The sequence below is a fragment of the Aulonocara stuartgranti genome, assembly GCF_965226115.1.
Source record: "Aulonocara stuartgranti genome assembly, chromosome: 13".
Taxonomy (NCBI): Eukaryota; Metazoa; Chordata; class Actinopteri; order Cichliformes; family Cichlidae; genus Aulonocara; species Aulonocara stuartgranti.
This window is the reverse complement of record NC_138949.1, coordinates 25,120,467-25,133,296: the sequence shown is the minus strand read 5'-3', so window position 1 is coordinate 25,133,296 and position 12,830 is coordinate 25,120,467. Positions and strand designations below refer to the sequence as shown.

Genomic DNA, 12,830 nt, shown 5'->3' with positions numbered 1-12,830 from the left:
ATTGACATGTTTTGCTGTCCTTCAAACAGTGAAGGATTTTATGCTGAATGAATTTCGCATTTTGGAATGTAAAGTGATGTTTGCATGTGGTAATGTAAAATAGCGAGGCAGTTTTACGCATCCACCCTATTTGTTGCTTTTAAAATGTGTTACAGTTTTACAAGGGTTATTCAAACCTCCACAATCCTTAGTTAGGAAAGTCTTCTATTAATAAAGTCTACATACACCCTAACAAGGATGCGAGAGCATCAGCAAGAAGGACAACCATTCATCCAAGGACCCAGGACCCCTGATCTCCATGTAGTATGCCCTGTCATGAAAGGCTCTTCTTGGGTCCTCACTGAGCATTTTAGTAGGCCTAGATGAGCTGCGCGTATAGTGTATAGTGTTAAGGCAGGAGTATAAGAGGAAGCTGGGTTCATCATCTTGGAGAAAGAATGTATAATAAAATGCACTCATAGGAAGCAAGAAGAGGTGGAGCAGAAAAGCACAAGGATGGGAGGAAGAAAAGAGTGTCTTCACTGCTAATTAGCCAACTAGCATGGGCCATTCCTTGAAGAATACCATGATGGTGAGGGCTAAGACACTCACTACACACACCCTGAAGACCTGAGTTGTGTTGTGTGGGGGGTATAGCATCTTCTGAGTGTTAGGTAATTGGAGCGTTGTACCTCTAGAGAAAACTACTGATTTCATAGGAAGTGCTAACAGGACCTTTGTGTGCCATGTTTCCCTTTTCCAGGGAGCCAGAGGGGCCAGACACAGAGAGAGCTATGGGTCTATAGTGGGAACAGACCCAGCCATACCTGAGTAGAGCCAGCCACAGCGGTAATGAACCTCTTCACATGGCCGTTCACCCAAAAGAAAAAGAGGTGGATAAAGAAAGGAGGAATGAGAAAGAGGAGGGGTGCAGCCTAATTTTGCAGCTACAGAATAGCAGGTGGGACAAAAGGTCTAGCTTGAGGAGCAGAGGTGGGGGTAGGGGCTGGGGGCGCTTTATTAGTGGTATTCTCCTGCCCCATTTACACCATCTCTCTCCTCGGCAATGGAGCACTTATCACAAGTGTACCCATCCAGCTCACCAATAGAAACAAGCAAACGCTATCCGTCAATGTTTACCATTAAGGATCTGTCATTTGCAGATCCACCATATGTGGCAGATTAATGGGACACAGGCCTCTCTCTCCCTCTCTCTCTAGTGTACACCTAACACACCGTGTGGCCAAACTCAATGTTATTCTGAGAAGAAGAGAATGAAAACAAGCCATGGAGAATGAAAACAAGTGAAGAGAAAGAGGAGGAAAAATGATGGGGTCAGCTCGAGGGTAACACAAGCAGATTTTGGTGAGATTTAGTTCAATGTTGAATTCAGATTTTTACTTCAGCTGTTAAGATGAAAACTGCAGGAAGTGAAATTTTACAAATACAGTACTGTACAAAAGGCTTGAGCCACCCCTCATTTCTTTAGATTTTTTGCCAGGAAAATGGGACATATGTGTAGTGAATCATCTAACCATGTGCAAATATACATGGAAATACAGAACATAAGGTAAAAACAGAGCTTATACATTTCTAACGATGCGGTTGAAAATCAATGTCCACCCCTCTTTGACAGGCCAAACCCTCTTAGGAATCTTCTCCAGACTTCTTGAGACATTCCAGAGTTTGCCACTGTATGTTTTCTATCCAGGTATGCTTTTACAGAATTGGCAGCGTGTTTTAGATCATTGTCAAACTGAAAATCAAAACCATTGCCTATCAGACACTTTCCAGATGCCATTGCATGTGGGATGTGGTATTTTTCATAGATCCAAAGACATGGGAACAAATTATGCATTTTTGCAACAAGCTGCTTGTAACAAATTCTAAAGATACAATTTAAACTTGGTTCTTTGCTAAGTTGTCTGTTGTGTTTTGACACAACACATCCCTTTGAGTTAGATGTGTTTTTTTTTATGCTTGAACAATTCATAGGTCAGCATTAAGTGTCTTAACAAAAATTCCTCTGAAAACAGTAATGTTCAAGGACTGGACTGAAAATGAGTGTAAAGCTGCCAATGTCCAAAGAACATTTTTAAATGCCTTCAGAAAGCCTTTAGAACTACCGCTACTACTTTAAAATTTGCAAGAAATTCTTGCTCTTTGGGAGCAAAATATAAAAACATTGAGGGGTGCTGAAGACTTTTGCACAGAACTTTACTTGGCAGTGAGTGCTATGTTAGTCTGAGCTAAATGCAACATTAGCTTTAACTAATAACCTTCAAGACCTACCTACCCAGCTAGCTAATAGTTCTTGCCTTGCTAAACATACATTATAAATGTAACATAAACCTCAGTTTGTTTATCATACTGCTGTAGCTTAACATGTGTGTACTCATGGCTGTGAACTGAATGCACTCAAACTCACAGATACAAATGATGACCCCAGACTTATTTCCAGAATGTAACGGATCTAAAGGTTACTGTCGACGATTTTGTGGAGAGATAAGGATCATAAGTTGTTACAAATGATACACAGCGAATGAAATGCAAGTAAATTTAAATTGCCTTAAAACTATGCTTGAGTTTTTTTTTATTTTTAAATGCACTGTACTGTAGTGACTGATGCCTTATTCCAGCTCTCTTGCCTTACACCATACCACTGTACCCTACTATGGTTCAGCCTCACACAGCAACTGCATCTGATCATTAGTGTCCACAATTCGTGGGCATCCCACACCTCTTAACTAACTCCTTCTTGCTATAATCACCAATAACTTCTTAATACACTGTACAAATGTCACAGAAATCATAAGATTTTATTTAATCACAAGATTTTGAACATGACCCTTTCCTTCATAAATAGAAGACAAATGGATGAGGACTGCTTTTGGGGGTTTTATTGCAATAAATAAGACAGTTAAATTGTTCGGGATAACTGAGGTAAGGATCAGCTATCTAATTTGTTATCTATTTTCATGTAGGCATGAAACTTCACAACACTTCATGTGTTCATCACCGATGACATCAGGATTAGGAGCAGGATGGAATCACTGCAGTGTTGTATCACTCAATTCATTCTTTTGATTTTGCTTTGTGGTCATCTCACCGCACTGGTTTCATAATATAGTATTTCAAACTTTTTGTGATACAGCCTAGAATAAGTACCTTGTGTTTGCTTGAGAACCATTAGGGAAGGCCTGCCAATCTTGCATCATTTGCAGGAGATACCGAACTGCCCAGAAGTATGCAGAAGTATGCAGTCATTGTTGCTGTTCCATGTGGGGATGAAGGACTTATCTGTGCTGCTGAACAGCTGTTCAAGGTTTGCACCTTTGTGTGGCCTGTCTAATTGCAGGCTGTCCTCTGGTTCCTGGAGCAGATTTATAAGGTGTACATTTCTGGACTCAAAGTTGTAGTAGAGGCTGGAACAGATCCAGCAGGTAATTCTCCAGCTCTTAATGACTTCACTGCTCTATTTGTAGCTCACTTGCATTTGTCACCTAACAACTGTCAGTCACAGAGGAGCATTAGATGTGCAAAAACAGTCATGGACCGGCCGATAGCGGTTGTCCAGTGCAACAGTATTGGTGTCAAAATTCTATTTAGTTGAATTTCTTCACACATATTCAAATTTTTACACTTGTTGGATTGCTGGAAAAAAACAACATAAATGACCCTGCAAGGAAGGAAGATAGAGCTTATTTAAATCCCAGACACATCATTACGTGGGTCAATCTAATGCCAGCTATTTTCAGCAATGTTTGTTGATAACCTAACATGATAAAATTTAATTAGGGGGGGGGGGGGGATTTATATATTTTGATGATAATAAAATGTTAGACGCGTATTTTAAATTATAAAATGTAGTAAAAATATGTATGTTAAAAATATTGGAAGAATTTTGTTTTTTTATTTTAAATATATGAGTGTTTTCATGTGATTCCATATGACATTTTTAACACAGTAATGTATGTGTCAGTGTGTCATTATAAGAAGCTCACATACTGTGTCAGTTTTTACACAATCGCTGTGTTTGAATATCTAACAGAAAAGTTGTGTTAATACTGTCGACATAGTAGCTGTGTTAAAAATAACCTGAAATGTGTAGGCCTTATATTGACACACTGATGTGCCAAAAAATGAAACAACTTTTACTGAAATGAACACTTTTTTTAGGAGTGTAAAAGAAAAATGTGGAAATTAAGTAAAACAAAAACTTTTTCCTTTTTTATTCAAAATATAAGTTATTTAAAACCACAGATCAAACCGTTGATGCCTTGTATTGACATTCTTCCTAATTATATAATTATTATTTCCCATCTTCGATGAAGGCCAGTTTTTGTTTTGCTTTTTCTTGGGGGGGGGGGGGGGGGGGGGGCTGTTTTTTCTTTGTTTTTTTTGTTTTTTAAAAATATGGCCTTCATTAAGTTAGTCTGTTGCAAAAAATCCATTTTTATCCTACCAATGATTTTATGACAGGAAATCTACTATCAAAATGTGATTCAAATGTGTTCTTAAATTATGTGTTTCAAGGTGCTTAATTTACATATAAAGATTGTTGCTTTGGTAAGAGTTTGGTAAGAGACCGTAATCTTTCACTGACCTTAACAAATTGCTGTAAGTGCCAATATCAAGCTGCTGTTACATGTGCACGAGTATATATTGAAAATGTAATCTGAATGGAAACATTGCAATATTCTAATCCATTTTTTATGTAGCCCAGGTGGCTTTACCTTATTTTGTTTTTGTAAACTAGTATTGTATAAAGTTAGGTAGGAAGCCAGCCATTGTAGCTGAGAGTCAGCGAAGCAGTCAGTCTCCAAAACAGGAATAGGCATTAAGCAAAAGAGACAGCAACTATTTTTTTTATCCCAAAGTGGTCTTTGGTTTAAAATACCCAAATAGACATAACTGCTTCACCTTTTCAGTTAACTTACTAATGATTATTTGGGTTAAAATGTTAAAGTAAATCATGCTCTGTAACAAACATAGCACAGAAAATAACACACACACACACAAACACAAAACAAACAAACAACACACATAAATTAAAACAATTCTGAGAAGATTCTCATTTAGTCAAAATGAAAATCCTGAGTGGGAAGAAAATTACACGAAAGAGTAATTTTTCCATTGTTCACATTGTCTCAAATTAAGAAAAAGTACAGACATTGAAATGAATGAAAGGACCTTAAAACAAACACGTTTATTAAGTTGTTTTACTTTGTGTTCGACAGTTCTGCCTCAAAATAGAAATTCAAAAGAAAGACTTGAAAACGGGAAGGAAAATGTGTAATACATTTTTTCATTCTTGAGAAACCCAACAGCTTCACTTTGTCAGACTATAGAATTTTTAACATGTCCATATTGTCCAGATTTTTGCAATTTTGGAGACATTTAAGTCATCTTAAGCGACTTCCTTTTTATGCACTCTAACCCCTTCAGCCCTGCACACACTCATGCACACACACACTGTAGTTAATGCGAAGCAGTCAAGCTGTCCCTGAGACACTGACTTCTTTTCTCCAGACTACACACTGGACATCATTGTCATCACACTGGACTGAATGGTGACCTACTGCCAAAGAAGAGGAAGGGGAAGACAGGGGAGACAGAGTGAGGGTGACACTCTGGTGGTCCTGACTCCCCATTTCTTTCTCCAGCTCTTTCTCCTTCTCTGTTGGACAAACATCTCCACACTGTGGTCCATCTGTCTGTGTGGCTCTCTTCACCCTCGAGGCTATTTTTGCCCATTCAGCAGGGTCTTATAAGTAAGTGCGTGAACAAGGAGGGTGGAGGTGGGGGACGGAAGGAGGGGAGGGCAGACAAATAATTTGGGTTCTCCCCTTTTTGTTGTGCTCTTCCTCTGAGCAACACAAAACAACACAAAAGAGAAAGTTCTGTTCCTTTTCCTGACCCCCTTCCTCTCACTTGTAACCCCTCAGAAACACACATACTCACACATTTACAGAAAAGGTCTTTTAACTATGACTTAGTAAACCCATGTTACCCATGGCTGAGAAACCACAAGGTCTGAATGCGTCCGAGGGACAAAAACCTCCCCTCAAATTAGCCTACACGGAGAAAACGAAGGATAGAAACAGATAGAGACTAAGACAAAAAGAATGTTGCGTTAAAAAGGGGGAAAAGACATAAAGGTGAGTGCTATAGGAGTAGGACAGGAGTGGCTAATGTGCTCCAAAAGTTATCACTTAGTTCCAAAAGGTAGGTAGAGAGAAACAAGGAGAAATATACTAGAGGGGAGGAAAGAGGGAGGTAATAAAGAGGAGAGGCCAGATTTCCTAGAAGTTATCCCTCATTTCCGTTGTGCTTTTGTGTCCCAGTGGCCTCCCTTGGAGGGGCTCAGATGGCTATTGTCGGTTTTAGACTGGCAGTGAGGAAAGGAGATGAGAAAAAAAATTGGGTTTGAAATTAGGGTGTACTTGACTGGAACCCACCTTTTAAAAAAGGTAAAATTTATATTGATAATGAAGCGCTGGGTGTGCTTCGTGTTTAGTTGTGCACATTTTGATTATCTGACAAAATAATTTAAATCTTTTTTCATGAAATTACTCAGAATAGTGGAACGGCTTAGGGGGTAGTGAACAGATGTGTTCATGTGTTCATTTCAATACGGGGGGGGTGAAGGCGTACGAATGTTTCTTGGGAGATACTTCACCTTTTCATTGTGTCAGACAGACATAACATTATATCTGTACAATTATTTGGCAGGTGTCAAATGTTACAAATTCATAGTTTTTTACCTTTTTCAACTGTAATTCCATAAGAAAATAAAGCCAAGAAATGTCAAATGAGGGCAAGCTTTAAAGTAAAGCAATAAAAAAGCTAAAGATGTCCTTGTACCATCTGATGTGATCAAATCAGTATGGAAGCAGCCTATCATCTATATTTCATACCATTTGAAGTCCAAAGCCAGTCAGTGCACTTCCAGCAACTCCATTTACAGGTGTGAGAAAAGTGCACTTTTCGAGAACAGGAGGAGGGCATCTGCATCCTATTGTTCTACTGTATATATCATGTACAGTAGGGTGCTATGGAAAGAGCAGGATAAACTATACTGAAATGTCATAGCAATCAAATGACTGTCAAATGTGTAATTCGACAGCTGACTGGGTTGCTAGATGGTCCGATACATACTGTAGTGGATGGAAAGGTAGGATGTCATAGGGAGAAATACTGGGTAAATGCAGGTTCAGAGAGTAAATGACTCAGAAAAAGAACAGGGGCCACATGTAGATCGATCTGTGAAATATGCAATCAAGTAAATAAAACAGACTGAAAAAAATGGCACAGATTGTACACTTCCCTATAGGCTGCAAGACAGACAAAAGGCCAAACAGTGGTACAGTGCAGATGGAAAGACAGGTTTGTGTCACAGAGAGCTGATGGACAGGTTTGACTGACAGGCAGACAGACAGGTCTGTGGCAGCCCAGTCAGTCCCATTATGGCGCAGGGGTGTTCCCTCTACAGTTGAAGCTGTCACTCCTCTATCGCTCAAATGACAAGCCACTCTTGCCGGGGACGCGCTGCAACGGGCTGAGAAAGCATGTCATCTTTTTCTTTTCTTCCCCCTCTCGGCGATGTCTCGCTCGATAAAGGAGCAGCCAGAAGAACAATAGGAACGACGGACTAGAAAAGGACAGAGAAAGACAGAGAGATGGGGGAGAGGGCGAGCGGGAGAGAGCGAGATGGGGCGTTTTGACATCTGAATTACATTTCTATCGCCTCAGACATGAGAGAAGAATGGAGGAAAAAAGAAAGATGGGAGGAGGGTGGGAGGTGGGACGGCAAACCATCACTTAGATGTTTATTTTAACTTCACTGTATTTGGCTGGCATCTAAAAAACTCAAACCTCGGTGCATGTGACATGAGCTCTTTGAATAAGGCTGCAGGGAAAGAGCTCACAGAAAAGTGATATTCGTGTTATTTGACAAGTGTAACAAATGTAGGGGGAATTTGTGTTGGAAGCTGTTTTTCAAGAATCACTAACTTCTGGAGTTTCTCACATTGCGGTCTGCAAATACCACACATGAGGCCTGACAAAGGGACACTGCAATCTGACAAAGATGACAGCAGACTCTAAAGACTGTCACTCAAAGACGACTGAGAAGAGATAACTGACACTACCTGCATGTACAGCAAGATTTTTCCTTTTATGAGTGCCACTTAGGAGGCCACTTTTTGTATCACAAAAATGTTTCTTCTTCATATCAAGTACTACATTAACGTCAGCTGTGGTTCATGCGGTGCAAGAGAACAACAAAAGCCAAGGGGGTAAAGAATAAGCCTTCATCTATTCACTAATTTGGAAGATCCCCCCCCCCCTTTTCTCCATCTTATTATCCCATTACAAGCTTTTCCCTCATACTTTTAACTTGTCACCCATGTATACTTGTGTGTGGAGGAAAGAGTGTTGTTGTGCACATGTAAATGTCTGTCTGTGTGTGTGTGTGTGTGTGTGTGTGTGTGTGTGTGTGTGTGTGTGTGTGTGTGTGACACCCAGCCCTCTATAACCTCATTAGAATCTTTCAGGTCCCGCTGTGCGCCCATCCACACACACTCACACTGCTTTGATTTCTCAAAGTCTAAAGATGTCAATCACCTGCCTCCCCAAGTCAGAGCAGGGGAATTCATACACACAGGCACACATGAATGCCCGTGCACACCCCTGAGCATGCATATACACATGCATAAACTATCCATCAACGTCCTCCTCCCACTCCCCTCCATCTCTATCTTGCTCTCCCTCGTCACTCCCCCTCAGCCATTCCACTATTTGAGAGTAATTTCATGTGCCAGCGTGGTGCATAATACACTTTTAATGGACAACTAATTCTCTGCCATTACTTCGTCAACATGATTACGGGATCTGCCGCTCGCAATCCTGAGGAGTTGGGCCCAGGCTTTTTAAATATACACAAGACATTAATGTGTCTCTATTCAGCTTTACATCAGGGGATGTCAGCCATTTACATAATGCTGCCATTGAGGTCTGTGACAGCCTCTCTCTCTCTCACTGCCTCGTTTACTCTCTCTCTTGCCCTAGCTCTATTTTCCGACATGATTTCTTTCCACAAAGGGCCTCAGAGCACTGCCTTTTCCCTTCTGCCGCTCTCTCCCTCTCTCTACGATTCTATGAATGCTTGCACTTTCCACCAATGTCATGGAATAGAGGGTAGAGAGATGGAGTGAGAATGAGAGCAAGAGAGAGAGAGTGAGAGAGAGAGAGAGGGGAGTAGGGATTAGGAGAGGTAGGTTTTTCTAAAGGGCTGTGAATGGGGAAAGTTGCCTTTCCATCACCTGTACAAAGACAGGATATCAGAGGATAAAAAGGGATGAGTGTATAATTTGACCACTTAAACGGCTAGTTCATTAGGCCTGTCAGGATAGCACTTCTCCGCCTGTCAGGAGGCATGGCAGATATGCAAATCTGTTCTCTGTAGAAGACATTCTGCTTTTGGTTTCTGTTTTTTAGGGATAATACACAGCACAAACGGCTATGCAATAATACAAGTAAATCCAACTAAATCCAAATTTTTGCAGAGGTATGGTTTGTTTTGTGGCTTTTTAAAAGATGACAATCAAGGTTGTGTATACATTATCTATCCACCCATCTGCCTTTTGAGCCAGCCAAATATACATATATAAAGGTTACAGTTCTATCCAATCTATACTATACAAATCTATGCAAATTCATTAAAAAAAACTGCATTTTGCACACAATCACAATGGCCCGGTGACATAGGAAACATGTTCTTTTTGCTGGCAGGAAGTTCAGGGAGTGTTTGAAGTTGGACAGTGAACATAATAAAAACCTTTATCCGGTTTAGGAAGATTTGGGTACCTTTTGGCCTCGGGACACAACCTTGCGTGCAGTGTTTGTACAGTGGGGTTTCCAGCTAAATCAAAGCCACCAAGGTTGTTATTGTCTCCGCAGGGACATTTCCTATTGAGCTGTGTTTGATGTATGAGAGCAGGCCACTATTGGCCACTGGGGCCAAATATAGGAAGTTGTCTTTTATGTTGTCAGACGCCATTTTGGCTGGTTTATGAGTGTCTCAGGAGCAATGGGACTTTAACAGACGTTTATTACTGTATGGTGTCCGCAGATCTAAACTGAGGGCAGCAAGTGTTTGACTAAGGCTTTGTAAGTGTTCAAGAAGAATGCATGCTGTTCTCAATAGATTTAATAGATTTATGATGATTCATTTCTTTATGCATATAATAAATCAATTCAATCTTTTATCTTTATTTAATTTTAACAAAACATGTGGTATAGTGAAGCTGAATTAAAAAAAACTAGACTACAATTAAAAAATACATTACTTTTAAATGCATATAGGTTACGAAGCTTTGCATTTAAAAAAAAATACTAAGTTAGATGCCATTATTAACCGAAGTATCATATAACTTGTTTTCCGGCGTGTACAATGCATACTTGACATGAACAAGCAAGCTCTTTGACCAAAAGTGATAAAACCGTATGAGAATGTTGGAGGTAGCGATGTAGTCTGAGCCGTAATTGCCTCTAATGGAAAGACATATAATAGCAAGAGAGTAGGAAGGCCATATACCAGCTGAAGAGTGAGAGTACTCTTCTTTAGAAAATGGATGAAAAAGCCTTAGCAAAAGACTGTGTGCTTGTGTTTGTGTACTGTTGAGCTTGCTGCATTGTCTACCATAAGGTGGGTTACGTGCGTGTCCAGATGTCCAAAGATTTGTGTATTTGTGTGTATGTGTGCGCGCGTGCACGTGTGTGGTATTAAGCCTGGTCTGGTCTGTAATTTGTCACTACTGCCACCATTAAAAGGCTGTTCTGCACTCACTATGGAACCATGCACACACTTGTAGTAGGACAAAAAAGGAGAAAACATAAGGACAAAGAAGGCTAAGTCTATATCTGCAGCTCTGTAGAGCTACACTTCATTCTGATTTGAATTAAGTGAAAACATCCTGATATTTACCAGATAAGATTCATAGTGGTCACCCTAGTCACTGTTTTTGTTAGCACGCTAAATGCGCATATATTAAAACATTGTTTTGTACAATTTGTTCTTTTGCAGTTTTTGGACTTTCCATGATAATACAACTCATCCTCATCTTGAGGGGAATTCTTCCAATAGTGTCGAGACATGTAGTTTTTTTGTTTTTTAAACCTAAGAATATTCAACAAATTTGGCTACTAGATAAAAAGTCAGGTGATAATGGAAGTGTGAGCAACCATTTATTCAGTTCTGATCAGGACCGACATCCTGATTGAGGCTGGCTAAGGTGACGATAACAGCCCCTTTATCTCTGCTCTGTATACATCTCGAGTTCAGTAAACAGGTTAAATAAATTAGTGGTTGAGATCCATCTCAAAGTGTGAAAATTGAAGGCGAATCTTTGGGCCCTCAACTATAAAGGTAAAGCTTCTGAAGAACGAGACCTTTGCTTGAAAAAGTGACAATTACAGCACTTTTCAGCGGCACCCGCGTGAAATACTAATTGGTGAAATTCTGATATAAAAATTCCTCCTCTCAAAATGAATTTTACAGTGTGATTGCTGATATAATATTGTTTTGACTTCCAAAGCTCAGCATCGGCATCTCAGGTTTTAGATAGTGACAGGTAAAAACACATGCTATATATGATAACAGACATTTCAATGAATAGCTGAACAGTGCCATTAGAGAGGTGAGGGGTGTAAAGCTATGCAAATCACAGAGCAATAGAAAGATGATATTGCTATTACCAGGTGTTGACACATGAGATTGCATTTACATTTTCATCCAATGGAAACCTAAACACAGACTGTTGTTTGTGAGAGTTAGCCACAAGTCGTGAATACCAAAACAGTAATCAGTATGTAGAATAACTTTGGGAAATTGCATTGTAAAACATGAAAACTCCAACATCTTACTCTTTCTCATCACTTTTTGTTTCTCTTTTCATTCCTTCTCAAGCCTTTTGCTTCTGACGCTCATCCTTCACTTCCTCCCGCTTTTTACTCAACCCACTCTCAGTCTCTGGAGCTTGAATAGGTTGTCGGCAAGAGACTTCTCTGTGTTTGTGTTTCGTGTTGTCAATGGCAATGGCGTTATCAATTAGTGCAGCAGTGGGAGCCCAATTAACAGCATCAAACAGCTAATTAATAGAGCAGTGTGAGTTAGCAGCACACAACAGAAAGCTGCATGACTCTAAGCTAGCGAAGCCATGTTATAACATGAGTACGCTGCAGGGGACGCGGGGCTATACAGTAACACTCGTGTGCACAGACACACTTTCTACACATGTGGTCACAGATGTTTCAAAACAGTTACTATATATACCTATAAAAATACAAGTAAAGAGGTGGATAAACATGGCCATTTACCCAACACCCAGCAAACACAAAACGGTAATAGATTGCTGATGTTTATGCATAAATACTCAGAGACGTGGAAACCTACCAATTAATATCACTAAGTTGTTAGAGACACAAGTATGTTAAACAGTATAAAAAGCATAATATTAAACTGCATAGCTACAGATAATGTTAATTTGAGGCTCAATTAACTGAAATCAGCTTCTTGGTGATAAGTTGTCTGAACATACAGTATTACACGGACAAGTAGAGACACAAGATGGAAATAAGACTGCAAACACAATCTTTTACTGCAACTTTTTTGAAGTATTACTACATTGTTAGCCGTGATTTAAATAGCTGTTCTAGCTAACATAGTACTGGGTTCTCCAGTCACTACTATATATTATACTGTTGTCTGCTGAATCCAGACAACAAGTCGACGATTAAAGAGGGACCACTCATTGAGTTCATTTTTGTTACTAAAGTAAAAACAAAAT

At 39.8% G+C, this 12,830-nt stretch overlaps 1 long non-coding RNA gene across 1 annotated transcript; it reads left to right on the top strand.

The window, feature by feature from the left end:
- Positions 1 to 490: 490 nt before the first annotated feature.
- On the top strand, positions 491 to 1,495 carry LOC309720829. Its single transcript, XR_014280574.1, has 3 exons — positions 491 to 571; positions 743 to 940; positions 1,200 to 1,495. It is a non-coding gene; the product is annotated as an uncharacterized lncRNA (long non-coding RNA).
- The last annotated feature ends 11,335 nt before the right edge of the window (positions 1,496 to 12,830 follow it).